This window comes from Calonectris borealis, chromosome 1, assembly GCF_964195595.1.
Source record: "Calonectris borealis chromosome 1, bCalBor7.hap1.2, whole genome shotgun sequence".
NCBI classification, from domain to species: Eukaryota; Metazoa; Chordata; class Aves; order Procellariiformes; family Procellariidae; genus Calonectris; species Calonectris borealis.
The window spans coordinates 190188299-190202394 of NC_134312.1; positions in this window are offsets into that span (position 1 = coordinate 190188299).

The window sequence follows — 14096 nt, forward strand, 5'->3', positions numbered from 1 at the left end:
AACTCAAAGCAAAACTCCTGGGGTATAGAACTGTATGAAGCAAAACACAAGAAAGTTAACACAAAATCTCTGCAAATTGAACAAGCTCGTTTCGCTCAGCTCTTGAAATAACCCCTTTTTGCAAGTTCACTTTTCAGTTGCATTTGTGTGAGATGTCAAAACCGAGTTGGTTTCACTACCCTGTGGCACAGATGAGCGCCACAGCTCTAAAGCATCACCCTCCGTCTGAGCAAGGTCTCGCTCTCGCTCTCTGTCTCAGCTGATACTTTAGACATCTGCCAAGAGACAAAATTTTCTCAGTCCGGGCTAGTTACATTTAGCTTTTCTTCATCTGTAAAACAAAACAGTCTGTATGGTTTTTATAGTTGTATCCAGCTCTGAATTGATTTCCTAAATCTCTAACAACGCTCTAAATGGTACCCAGTCCCAAAATGGCAGGAGTCACTTCACCTCTGGAAGGTCATCCAAGGATTCATGTGTTTTAAGTTCAAAGCCAGGTATTTCAGAGATGCGTGAAGCTCTTCCTGGCTGGTATGGGAGCTGCAGGTGCTCATGCCCTGGTGAAGATCAGACCCTTCCTCCTGATGTACTCTTATTTACAGTGAAGCAATGAACAGTCCTCTGCTCTGCTTTCACTTTTTGTAAGATTTTAGTGCAACTGGCTTGAAACAAACCTGTGAACTGCACTGAGACAGAGATACTTTTAGCATTGCTGAGTGTGTATGAGTTCAGACTGGCTAGGGCTCCTTTGTTTGCTGGGCAGCTGATCCATCTTCCTTCCCCAAAAATATTGAGGGACTGAACTCCCGATCTTCAAAACTTATCACTGATGGAGACGCAAGGCCTCAGCAGCAGTGGGGCTGAGTGAGTCAGCTTCTAGATGTAGATCTCAGACTTCGGCAACTTTGTTGAGAAGAACCAGAGTGATGTTCAGAAAAAAAAAAATTAATATCAGCTAATCAGTGATCTTGTGTGTCTATATTTTGCTTATTCATATGTCAAATTTTCATGGTGAACCGGTACCTAGGAAAGTGCAGAGTGCAAGGGAAATGGCTGAGTTTGAACGTTTAAGGGTATCTTGAAATACACCTCGCAGACTGAGTTACACAAGGATTATTGTGAGTGGAATTTACAATATAATGGCTCACCTCTGCACAAGAGTGAATTTTATATGGTGTGAGCATATGTTACTGAAAAAAACCATTGGGCTGTTGGTGGAACGCAAATATTATGTGACTCTGAATCTCACTTGGTATTTTAAACCATGAGAGTTTCAGATTTGAGTGATAGTAACTTGTAAGTAGGATATATATATGCATATACAGCACGCAGGCTGTAAGCAAGGCTTCTGCCTTGGGGTTGTTTTCTCCTCAAATTGCAGTTCTCTGTTATTGTAAATCATTATAGCCTCAATGAAAAGTCAGAAGTCAGATTAGATGCTTCCAAAATTTGAGAAGAAACCCGAATTAGAAACCTTTACAGTCTTCTATTTTCTTCTTTGTTTGGCCACTTTGATTTTCAGAACCCTTGGTCCATCAAACCATGTTACACCTTTCTTGCACCTCTGCTTCTCCATGGTGCTTCCTGCGTGGATCTGGCATCAGAATTTGTCCAACCTCCAATTTACCCCATCAGAGCACCCAGCAGCATCTAATCTTTCATTAGAGGCAGAAACTTTGTTAGCACTGCTCAAAGAGCACCTTTAACCCAAGATCTTTATTGGAAGACTCCTCTAGTTAGAGCAAGAGCTGGAGAAGATGGCACACAAGTGCCTGCTAGCAACCCCGGAGGCACATGTGGGAAAAAGTTCTTTTTCTTCTTTTTTTTTCCTTTTAATTCAGCACTTTGACTTAAAACATGCATCTAGCCAAGCTGTGCAAAGAGTGACTTGCTGAACAGAAGACTGTAAGGTAGGATTAGAGGCTCTGCTTAAGAGAAAATCTGCTTCAGCCCAGAGAACAATCCCACCACAAAATAGAATTAACTTTAAAAGTAATGAGATTTTCCACTGTTAACTTAATAGCAGCAAACCACATGTTCTAAACAATGTTTTAATTTTTTTTTTTTGTATAAGGACTCATTTTTAGTAACAAACCCCAGACTATTAGCCCTGCCATTTTTCCACTGCTGGAGGAAAACGTGGACTCTTGCTGAGCTGTACAGTGAATATCTCAGAGATATTTGAATCTGCCACCAATAAGAAGGCCTCTAAAATGCTAGCATGGAGGAACCCGTTCAAGGTAGAGGAAATGGAAAAAATGGGAAAAAGAAGAAACATCTCTTTGGATCTTTAGCTCTGTTATTTTTTAGATTATATTTCTTCTGGGCTCCCAAAATCTTCAGTAACAAACAAGTTTTCTTTTAAAAAGTATTAAGTTATCAAAACATTTGCCAGGTCCTAATATTAAATCCTAGCAGTCAGCAGTGTTTAAGTTCAGCCATATCATTTTGCTGAGTAAGTCATGCTAAAACTTAAAGTTTTCCCCTCAAAATGATCTTTCCAAATGAGATTGATATTGTGAGAAAAAAAGAAAAAAGAGAAGGACGCCTTCATCATGAGGAATTATGGAATTAATTTTCTTTATACACTCTGTTTGCACAAGACATTTTTGTTAACTCTTAATAAAAATACCATTCAGCTGCTACTTTCATTGTTTTTATCCTGGGACCAATACAACATTGTCATTATTGGATATAAAGTGCTGTAAAAACAAATCTAATTTGTTAAGTTTATTTTGATAAGAAATAAATATAAAGGTAGTGCATAGTTTGTACAGTGCTGCTATCATAGGACTCCTGGGTATAATTTATATAAAGAAAATAAAAAAGCATACATAACTTTCTAGTTGATTTCCTTTAACAGGGCTAATTGAAAACAGTTTCTGTTATTTAAAAGTAATTTATTTTAAATATACTTTTTAAAACAAAGTTCTTATTGATATCCATTTTAAGTATAATATTATCTCAGTGTGGGATACAAGTAAAAGGTCAAATCTTGTAGGAGTATTTTCTGTATGACTCAGTTCTGATCATAGATAAACTTATCGGGGAAACCAAATTAGTTAACCTTTTCAGTACCAAAAGCTTGTTTTAACAGGCCATGATGGTTTCTTTCACAAATACTTTTCACAAGAACTTCAAAGCTCATACTTTTGTTCTGAAACATGAAAAAGAGAGTGCTAATTTCCCTTTTCTCTATCTGATAAAAGGCAAAGGCTAGTGATTTTAACATGAAATTAGACTTGTTGAGGTTCAGTATATAGGCACAGTAAGCAATACATTATTAATTTTTAGTCAAGAGCTGTTGTGCGTAGTGTACAGCAACAAAAAGATGTGATTTTTTACTTTGATTATGCCTTTAATTTATGGACATTGTTAAAGGATTTTTTTTTTCTTGTCGAGTAGCATAATCCATAGTCAGTATGGATCTGACTACTGGAGCACTTTGTATGAACAAAATGGCTGTATGTGGCGTATCTCTGGGAACCAGCCTCTTTCCATATTGCTTGGTAAGTTGTTCAATTCCTGTCCGGTTAACTGGTTTGCGACATTTCCCAGAAGTCCCTTCAGCTCTGCTTCCTTCTTTGTTTCCACCACAGCAGCGCCGACAATTCAATGGCTTGGGTTGCTTCAATACGTGCAGTCAAACGCAACACCAGCAACTGCCCTTCTTTCTTAAAGCCAAAGCCGGAGTGATTGAAAGGCTTTAATGGACTTCAGATCTGGGACCACACTCATGTCTGAGAAAAACTCTCTCGGATGTGAATGAGCCTAAGCCCTCTTCGTGGCATTCGCGCAATCTCACCGCTATCAGCACAATTTAATGTGGTAGCTGGGGGACGGTTTGACTCATGGGGGGTTTCGCCTGCAAACTCACTCCTGCCACCTTTACTCATTTTGCCCTGTATTTACTCTCACTGACTTGTGTGAAGAAGTTGTGCTGCAAGGGTTTAAAAGTGGTGAAGTCTTCCTCCAAACAGTTCCCGGAGAGCTACATTTCAGACATTATCTGGTGGAGAACTCTCGAGACGCAGATGTTAATGATATTTCTTATATTCAGTGAAGTAAACGCGTTAAAAATATCCGAGGATGAAGGTATCTAGAAATCTGGTTTTGAAGGTCAAAGCACGCACAGCGCTAGCTGAACTGTAGGAGTATATTGGTTCTGCACAGCAAAAAGCAAACCCAAAAGTCTGTAAGGCATGTCCCAAGCTGAACTTGGATGGGCTTGGGGTGGAAATTTTGTCAGCCCTGGTCATATGCAGTCAGTGGCAATGAACTTTTTTTTCTTCCAAAATTTACAAAATATGAGCAAGTAGGTAGTTAAAGCATTTCAATTCTTCCATGAATGGAATAATTTTACGTGGTATTTTCTAAGCAGAAAAAAAACTGGCGCTTGGGGAATTACTTTGTCACTCTCACAAAATGTAATTTCATCCAAATGGGCAAAATAATGCAATTATCTGGGCAGATAATGCAGCACACTCTGCATACATGGGCAGTGAAGATAGCCTTTTATTCCATGAACAAGAGATGATTGCTCTGGAAAACTTGCTGGGTCACTTTTAGTTATTAAAAGAGCAAATTCATGGTTTCTTCGTGGACTAGTCACACTGTATAGTATTTTCTTGTTTGTTCTATTTAAATTTAGATTGGTTATTCATACTTCCTGGCAGTGGTTATAAGAGGAGGATGACTGAGAATTTGGTAGGTGAGTTAGTCTCATTTTTACTGTGTCTCTAGAGCCACCCACTTTCCCTTCATACGACTCGACACCAAAAAGCCCTCACAAATTTTGCAGAGTGAGACCGAAGTACCGACTGCATCCCTCCATCTTTTCTTCTGCCCTGTTTTTGCTGCTCCCCTTTTTTCTTCTGCACATTTCTCATTTTTTAGCCCCTTTCACCAGCCCGACACTTGGGTCACCTCCAGACATGCCTCCTGCCTGCAGATGCCTGGTGGGATTGATGTCATTTGAGGCCAGGGAGCAGTAGGGGGTGATGAGGTGGCCGCTGACTCATGGGGTGAAGCCCTGAGGTCCCCAGCAAAACCCCATCCCCAGCCCCGTACCTTGAAAATGAGCATGCTCTTAATGTCAGTAAGGAATCGCTCGAACATCGGGACTACTGAAGCCCGGTGGATTTGTGTAACAGGAGAGCACAAACTGGTGTTGAAGCCATTCTCCTTATTGAAGTGTTATATCTCCTTCCCCCTACAGTGGGTGTTGGGGGACATAATAACATATAGGTTCATACCACAGCCCCGCTTTCAGTCTGAGTGCTTGTAGAGGTTGTGTATGGGTCTCCTCTCTTCCATTTGGCCAATTCTTTTCATGTGGCTTTTAGAAATGCTGGTAACTTTGAGATCTTTGTCACATTTGGTTCCTTGGCCAAGGACTTGAGCCACTTTTCAAAGGGGAAAGGCACAGACGTGTACACACAGACACTGAAACTGCCTTACAAAACAGGGCTAAGTTATAGACAACAGAGAAATCTTTTTGGTGTTCTTGCACTAGTGGTTACACCAGCCATTGGTGAGGATTTTCAGTGCGAATTTTGTTCTACATGTTTCTCTTCCTGACTTACACTGAAAGATGATTGAAACAGGCCTGGTGTGCGCTACCAGTCTCATTATCTGAGATAGCGAGAATAAGGGAGATTGCAGATGGCTCAATGCATCTTTTAACAGATATATTAAAAAATTGTCCTGATGCCAGAGAAGTACACAAACCACCTGTGATAAATCTTCCTGGTGCACCTTACACCTTCTGAATTTTGCTCTACACTCTCCAACGCTTCTGCTCCTAAAAAAATCTTATTGGCCTGGGCCTTTTAAACAAAGCACTGCCAAAACGTAGCATCTCTAAAGTCACCACTTAGCGAGAGGCCGTACGTCTCCCCACTGCCGCCCCAGGTCATGGGCGTTCGACATGCCCAGGGCTCCCTCTGATCACGAAGCGACAGCACAGCCCCAGGCTTTGCTCAGCAGCTGAGCACACGCTCCCTTTTCTGCTGCAAGCCTACGATGAGCACGACTGTCGCACTGCCGTGCTCTCATCCTGCTGGGGGAAACAGTTTCTGGGTTTTAGCAGTCAAACTTGGAGAACTTTAAAGCCTAGCAGCGATAGTTTTGAGCTAGAGGAAGGTTATCTTATTTTTCCCGCAAAATGTATCTGTTGGTCTTTGGAAAGATATTACCTCTTTCCACAAACCTCACCACACTTACAGCCCTAGACTACCCTGGCTGCAACAACAGTAAAAGTACCTTCAGCTTTTTGTTTTCTTTTCCATTTCAAGCCCTCTAAATTATATGTTGACATTCTCACTGCTAGCTGAAGAGCAGTATATCTCACAATATTCCTGTCTTTATGTGGGACACGTGGCATGACATTGAGGAATATGCCCAGCGCAGTGTAATGTGGACTTCACCTGCAGCCAGGTACAAGGAGTGAAAGTTGCAGCGGCTGCCAAACGACGGGTTCGTAAAGGAGTTGAATACTTTGGCTCGAAAACGGGGAGCTGTGAGCATTTTGAAGGATCAGGGCTTGGAGATTTCTTTGGCTTCAGCTTCATGCAAAGCTGGAGCATCTCTCACTGACAAAGAAATCAGCCTTTTTAACTGAAGTGATAAACAATTGATCGAGGGTTTCTGCTTCCCTGCTTCCCAGTGCCTCACGTTCCTGAGTACGGATGTCCATCATTAGTGATTATGGACCTGAAACCTTTCCACAATTACTGTGGTTGCAGTTCTGCAAATAGGAAGCGACAGTGAGATACGATCACGGAGCGTGGTCCTGTCGTGTTTGTGGATTGTGTGGTCTTCTCTAAACATTGACTAAACACAGTGCCCCACCACAGCTGATTTTTCCCTGCAATATATTATCTCTCATAAAGCTGAAGCCACACAATTCGCCCACTGCATTTTTATGTTCTGAGAACAAAAAAATCAACTTCTTTTTTCAACGGGGGGAGACAATATATATGCTTTTAATGTGCTCTTTGACTTATTACCCAGCTGCAGAAAGTGCTCCAGTATGCAAGTACCGGAGATGTGTTTATGTGTCTGGTCATCTCTGGAATGCGTAGCCACCGAGTGAAAGGCTGGGAAACTCTTGTGGGACGGCTATGCCGACGGTGACCTGCCAGCACCGACAGCCTGATCTCTGACGGTGAAGAGGGAACATGGGTGCCTCCACAGTGCTGAGGGTCTCTGGCACGCTTGGAGCACCCAAGCTGGAAGGATGCTCCGTACATCTCCTTACAACTGGCGCTCAGCAGTTTTTAGGATTGGGCTTCTGCTGGCTGAAGAGAAAAAAACCTCATTTGCCCAGGATTTCTGTGTGTGCAAAAGGCCTATTAGAAAGCTGTTGAAACTAAAATGATCACACATGTCCTTCAGCTTAGGAAAAGAGAGCTCTAAGTGAGAGCATGTGTGCTCCGACTCTCGGGCTGCGAAAATGTCAGTCTGATGTGCTTGGGAAGTTCATATTGATACAAACAGGGAGGCTCCCTGCTGCCCACAGATTTCCCACATAAAAGTCCTACTGGTAGCCGTGGGAACTTAGCAGCAGCCACGCTGTGGCTAAAGTCACCACTCTAAAAATGTAGTGAAATTAGTGTTCATAAAAGTGAAAAACATGCCACAAGAATGAAGATGTTCTGATTCACAGCCATGAAAATTACATGAGTTCTGGCATAAAAAAAAGCTAAGTTTTGCTGTTATTCTGGCTTTGGAAAGGGATTGCTGGTAAGTTTTAAAAAAGTTCCTTTGAGCAAAAATCTTTGGCTTTTCGCAAGTCAATTTGTTGCACCAAAACATAAAAAAACCCCCAAGTCGTGCCCATGATGTGACACTGGCCCTTCTCACCAGCCCTGTGGAAAGGGCCGATCCCGTGCTGCACAGTGGCCCCTAGTGAAACCGAGTAGTTTGTTCCAGAGTCTGCAAAATAATTTCCAGCAGCTGGGTTGTTACTAATTTCAGTTCTGCCTTCTGATCTGACCCTCACCTCGCTCAAACCATGCCACTCGCTTCATATATTTTTAAGGCAAATAAAAAAACACCCTGGGAGGGTATGATGGCCCAACAGACTTATCCCAATGTAAATTGAACATGAACCTGGGACCCAGAGGCAAAGGTAATACTAGCAATAATGCAGCTGTTGTAGCTTAAGAGTATTGTTTAGCACCATTTTCAGTTTGAAGTTCCCTTTTTTGACTTGTTCTGCTATGCCTGCTGGAAGGAGAGGGGATGGCTATGCTGATTGTGACTTGCTGCTAGAATTTGGATTTGTATGTTGTATCTCTGTTCCAGTTACAGGATTCATCCTCCAACCCTTGTCCCTCTCAGCTTTTTTTTTTTCTTGCACCACAAGGATTTGAAACATCAGCTCTATAGTCAAAGCATTGGGTGAGGCTCTCTCTCTCTGTCCTACCAAGCCTGTTTTCCTCAATTTTCCAGGAGAGGTGCTACGAAGCGATGAGCATCACCCTCCCCTTGCTCCTCACGGCGTTCCCTCCGCCACCACGCCGTCTCGCGGAGCAGCCGCCGAGCTGACCCTTTGTCCAGCCGGCTATTGTGCTCGCCGGGCAGACACCACCTTCCCATCCCCACCCCCATGCCAACAACAGCTTATGACAGCAGCAATCTTAAAAATAAAACAGGAAATGATTTCAATAGGGGATGTGGTGGCTGACAGAGAAAAGTGGAGTAGGTCTGAAGTGTAGTTGTTCTTTCATGTGAGCACCGGGGCCCTGCAGAAATGTTGCAGGGGAATGAATGTTTGCGCAGTGGCGGAGGGACCCGCGCTTGTTTTTGTTATTGCCGCTACTGAGACCTATCGTGGTGGCTATCCTCGTGACCTGCGTCCGAATGCTGCCGGTCACGATATGGCAGCGTTTTGCTGGGGCTGCATGGCCCCGGGGCACTATCGGCACATGGCCGCTAGTGAGTGGGCATTGCCTGATGATCTGGCCTGCGTTTGGGCCACCGTGATAACCCCTTGACTTCAACACGGCAACTGCTTCCTTGCATTAACTGCGGCTGGATAGCTGTGCTCCGGCCAGTAAATAATTCACTCACCCACCACATTCCAGTACGAGATACCGTTTTGGTCTGATGCCTGAAGGAAACACCTACCCAACCTGCTATTTCTTCTGAGAAGAACCTTTAGCATCTGATTGAATTATTGAATGGGAAGGCTTCGGATGCCCTGGTCTCACATGTTGCTGAGAGCTCTTCATCCTCCTTGTTTTCTCCTGGGGGATCAGGTGGAAGGAAGAAGGGGTCTGGGTGAGCACTGCCCTGGGAACGCCGAGTAGCCAGAGCCTCTCAAGCTAAAAGATGCTTCTTGGCCTCAGAAAGTTGAGTGTTTTCTTGGAGGTAATGTCTTGGGCTTGGAAATGCACTTTTGGTCTGCTTCCACCAGCTTTGTATTTATAGTGAACATTTAATTCTCTCACCAGCTGTGTTAAGTGTTTTTATCCTGTAGCATTCAAATGCTCGGAATAGAAGTTCAAATCCTTCTCTGCCTTCAAATACAAACACACCATATCTGGGTCAGGAAGTCCCTGACCTCCAAATCACCAGAGGTTGACAGAATATATCATGGTAGTTTTATTACAGGCTTGCCCTGGTCTTGTACTCTTCCCTAGGCATCTGCTATTGCCAGCATTAGAGATGGGATATCGGGCTAGAGGGACCTTTGGTCTGACCTCCTATGGACGTTTTTATGGTCTTTTGTCTTTATCTGGGGCCTCCAGAGGCTAATAAAGATTTTGTAAATATAAAGAATTCATTATGATCCAAGAAGAAGTTGTGAGCACAGGAGGGATCTCCCAGCCCCGCGTTCCCTGGGAGCAAAGATCTGATAAGAGAAGTGGGTGTCTGGCAAGTGCTGATGAAACAACTTCCAAAGTCTATCAGTTGCTAGATAGATGGTCCTCAGTGTGTAATGAAAATAACTGTTTCTGAACACTTCTTAACATACATTTCTTCATACAGTGTAGGATTTAATGATTTCATACAGTATGTAATTTATCATTTAGGCTTGCTTCTAGCATTGGCCCATAGCCCCATTGGAAACAGCAGATCTACCCATCTCCTTTGGCTTCTTAGATGGTTTCTTCAAAGGATAAAGAGGTCCCCAAAGGGGTCCCGTGTCCCCCTTGGCAAGCCCTGAAGGCCTGCTGAGAAGCGTGGGTAGCAGTGCTTGTTGTGCACTGTTATCTAAGTGGAGCAACTCCAATATCACGAAGCTGTGCACGGGTGTCAGGCTCGCTGAGACACATGGTATTTGTGCTGCCACGGGAGATGAGCTCTGAGATATCTTCAGTACACCAGGAAATGCCAAGGGGGGTTTGAGACAGCAGAAAAGCATCTGCCGAGACTCCTCTGAGACTTGTTTTCTCTCCTGCCCGCCTCTCCTCTCTGCTTGGTCAGAGGGAGCAAGCGGGACAGAAACCCCTCGTGTAACTCAGTTTTCCTTTCCCCTTTTCAGTTTGCTTTTAAAAAGCATTTCTGCATAAGGCAGAGCATCCTCACAGCTGAGAAGGGACCTCAGCCAGGCGATGAGGAAGGCCTAACCTGCGCCTGCCTCTCTTTGGGGCTTCCGACCCAAAGCTGCTTAGCCAGATGGGGGGAGAGGAAAGAAAAAGGGCAATTTTTTTCCCACAGGTGACGTCAAAAAAACCCAAAAAACATCAGACAAGGTTTTTCAAAAATGCTGTTTGTTTTTCCATCTTCCCTTGCTCTTCCAAGCCTAGAAAAATCCTCTTCAGTATGACATTAAGCCTGTAAGAAGTCCTATTCTCCTTTTAGTCAGATGTTGCTGAATAGTTTAGAGCGATGGTTTCCAAGTCCTGCCTGAAGCTGCTTAACCTTCACTTGCTTCATTGCAATCTCTGTGTCTTGGGCTGGAGTTTCAGTATTGACAGTTGTAAAGAAGATGCTATTTTTAAGGCTCTCCATGCGTGTTTTGCGTACTTCCCAAATACTCCCAAAGATTCAGATCTCTCTGTGCCCAGCCCTGCCACCCCCTGTGCCCGAAAGGGTCACAGCCCTGCCTCTGCAGCCAGGGCACATCACCAGCATGGAAAATTCAGTACAGCTCATCCAGTTACCCTGCGAAGGAAAAAGAAGGATTCGCTTGCACAGTTGGTGCTTTCCTGCATATTGTACAGCTTTAAAAATCCAGTATTTTAATCAGAATGAGCAAAAGTCCTGCTTAAAAGCTTTCTAAGAAGTGACACATTACAGCTTAAGAAGAGTCAACAGTTTGCTTAATATTATTCAAGTGTCAATGCAATACACAGCCTGAAAAAAATACTTCACAGGGAAAAAGACTCCCTTCTCACGGTAGCGACTGGAATGGCCGGTGGGGATTCTGCTACGAGACCGGAAAACACCCCAGAAGCAAACCCGTGATGCCTCACAGAGAGCGTCAGCCTCTTCTAGAAAGTTAAAAGTATCTAAACATAAGTAAATGCTTTTAAAAACTGTTATGGCTGTCTCTGCATGCATCTCACTTGCCTAATCTGTGGGGATCCTTTTTACTCATCCAGGGAGGGAGGCAAAGATCACTGAAGTCCATAGGAAGGTGCAGAGTGATTTCAGGCGGTTTTAGGTGAGGTCACGCACTTTGCTCCCTCCACTGCCAGCGTCCTCGGTGTTCGCTGCCATCCAAGCCTTCGGTGGCCTCTACAGCTGCTACAGCAGTCTCTGAATTGCAGTGAAAAGATGCAGTTTTGAAGGTTCATGTTTCTGAGATGCCGGCCTGCCCCAGCCCCCTCACACCACGGGCCGGGGGTTTCTACAAACGTGGTCAAGAGCATCCCTCCACGGATGACAGACTAAGTACACCTGGAAATGAAGGCTTTTGAACTTTTTTTTGTAACGAAAAAGAAAGGCTGTTTTTCTTACCCGATGGCATAAGGTGAGAAGGTTTATGAAGGGATTAATAGTGTCCTTTACAAACGCCGAAGTCATAAACATAGGCATGGCTCTAGTGCAACCAGGGTCAACACACAGGATTTACTGAAAGGCAGCAAACGTGCGGGCACACCGAAGTGGATGGACACAACTAAACTTCAGGGCTGGGGAATAAAAAGGGCAAAACTCCAAAGCTGCAGTTTCCTGCCTGGCATTTTTTCACACAAATATTTCCACAAAATAGTTGGTGTCTGCAGTCATTTTTTGCGAAGCCGGCCATGGTAGCCGATCGAGTTACCCAGCGGTGAACCCTGCACCCAGGCTGTCCGGGCTCTCCCCATGACTGAGGCCGGCGGCGGTATCCGCATCCCACAAAACCCCACCGAGGAGGACGGGTGCGAGCGGTGGCACCGCTCTCCCGGGGTGCTCCGAAATCGGCTCCGGTTGAGCAAAACAGGGCGATCTCTGGGGCGGCCGGGCGCTGGCTCGGCGCGGCGGCGGGGACAGCTGTTGAGCGCGCAGACAGCCACCCACCCACAATGTCTGCAATGCACACAGCTGCTGCCTGGCTGCATTACAAAGGTGCCTCCGCAGCAGCACATGGGCCGTCTGCGATACCGGCGGCTGCGAGCCGCGCTCGGGCTATATTTTACAAGTTCGTTTTCTATGGCGCTGCAAGCACAGGCACGCTTTTATGGCATCTAGAGCATTTCGCTGAATGATTTGGTAGTACGCTACTGACCAGACAGCACATTTCCAGATTTAGATTATAAGAGGAAAACAGCAAGTGGTAGGTTCAAGTGCAGGTCAGTGGATACGTTATACCAGAGCTCCTCCGCCGAGCACTGGAGTACTTGCGCTCCCCTGGGACCAATACTGTAAGCTGTGCTCAGTAGAGATGGCCTAAGGTGTTTGCTTTTATGATTACCAGTACCATTCACACTGGGAAAACGCTGTTATCACATTGTAAACATCATTTTTAATATCGCGGAATCTTTTCGGTTCGTATTTGGGCTTCAAACGCAAATGGATGATGTTCATTTTCTCCTGTTCTCTAAACGTATTAAGCAGCATTTCAGCAGGATGTTTTTGGGAAAGAAAAGGAGGGTACAGAGGTGAGAGACTATTCTGAATCTGCTGATGGGCTTGTTTTTAAATAGCCACTAGTACCAGTGAGCACAGTTTGGAGGAGGAAAGCAAAGAAAAGCTGTAACCCAGACCATGAAAACCAAAATCAGTGCTGATGGCCTCACTAGATACACATGGGAAAACAAATACTGCAACGCAATGTCATCGGCATTCAGCATGAACAAGCAGCATTTAAATATCTCACCTGTAATAAAACCTGAGGTTACTGACAGCGTAAACCAACTTACTGACCCAGCTCATATCCACCACCTGAAAGTCAGTGGGACAATATCTCCTGATGGGCTGAAGAGCAAAGCAGATCCCAATAATGACATTTAGTAATTGCAAACTGGCTTTGAACGCTGTAAGGTTTTTTTAGATTAAATTCTGTTTAGTTAAACTTTAGATCACCTTTTGCAGGGCAATATTCCTTTTAAAGACAGACCCAGGACTGCGCGAGCCCCCTCTGCCCATTCTCCCAGTGTAAATGGCGATTGCTGAAAGCACAGCAGGTACGATATCACCAGAGAAAGCTGCTTACCGTCTCGTTGCCACAAGGAATAAAGCACCCTTTCTCACTCTCGCTGGGCTGAACTGCTTGTGAAAGCGCAGCCTAGGCCCCAGCCCCGTGTTTGCTGAGTAAGATCTGGCCCGTGTAGGAGTTAGTCATGATTAACCTGTCCGGAGTTACGGTTCAGGTTGCTCACAGCTCTCCCACATCTTTTAATGTGACGGTGTTTCTAATGTCGGGGCGCGTCGCGTCCCCGGAGGTCACTACTTGTGGCTTTTTGGAAGGTGGTCCCTGTCCCGGGGCAGAAAGGGGATGCGAGAGCCGCCGCTGCCCTGGGGAGGTGGGGAGCAAGGGACGGGGACTACGCCCGCACCGGCGGCGGGGAATCACCTGCCCCCAGCACAATGAGCTGACTTGGGCTTTATTCGAAATATTTATTTTTGTGGCAGGGAGACTCGGAGTGGTTGGGAAGGTGGGGTATCAGCAGCTTTACGGCTTGGGGCTCTGATGCATCCTTTGGGAAGGCTGGCTT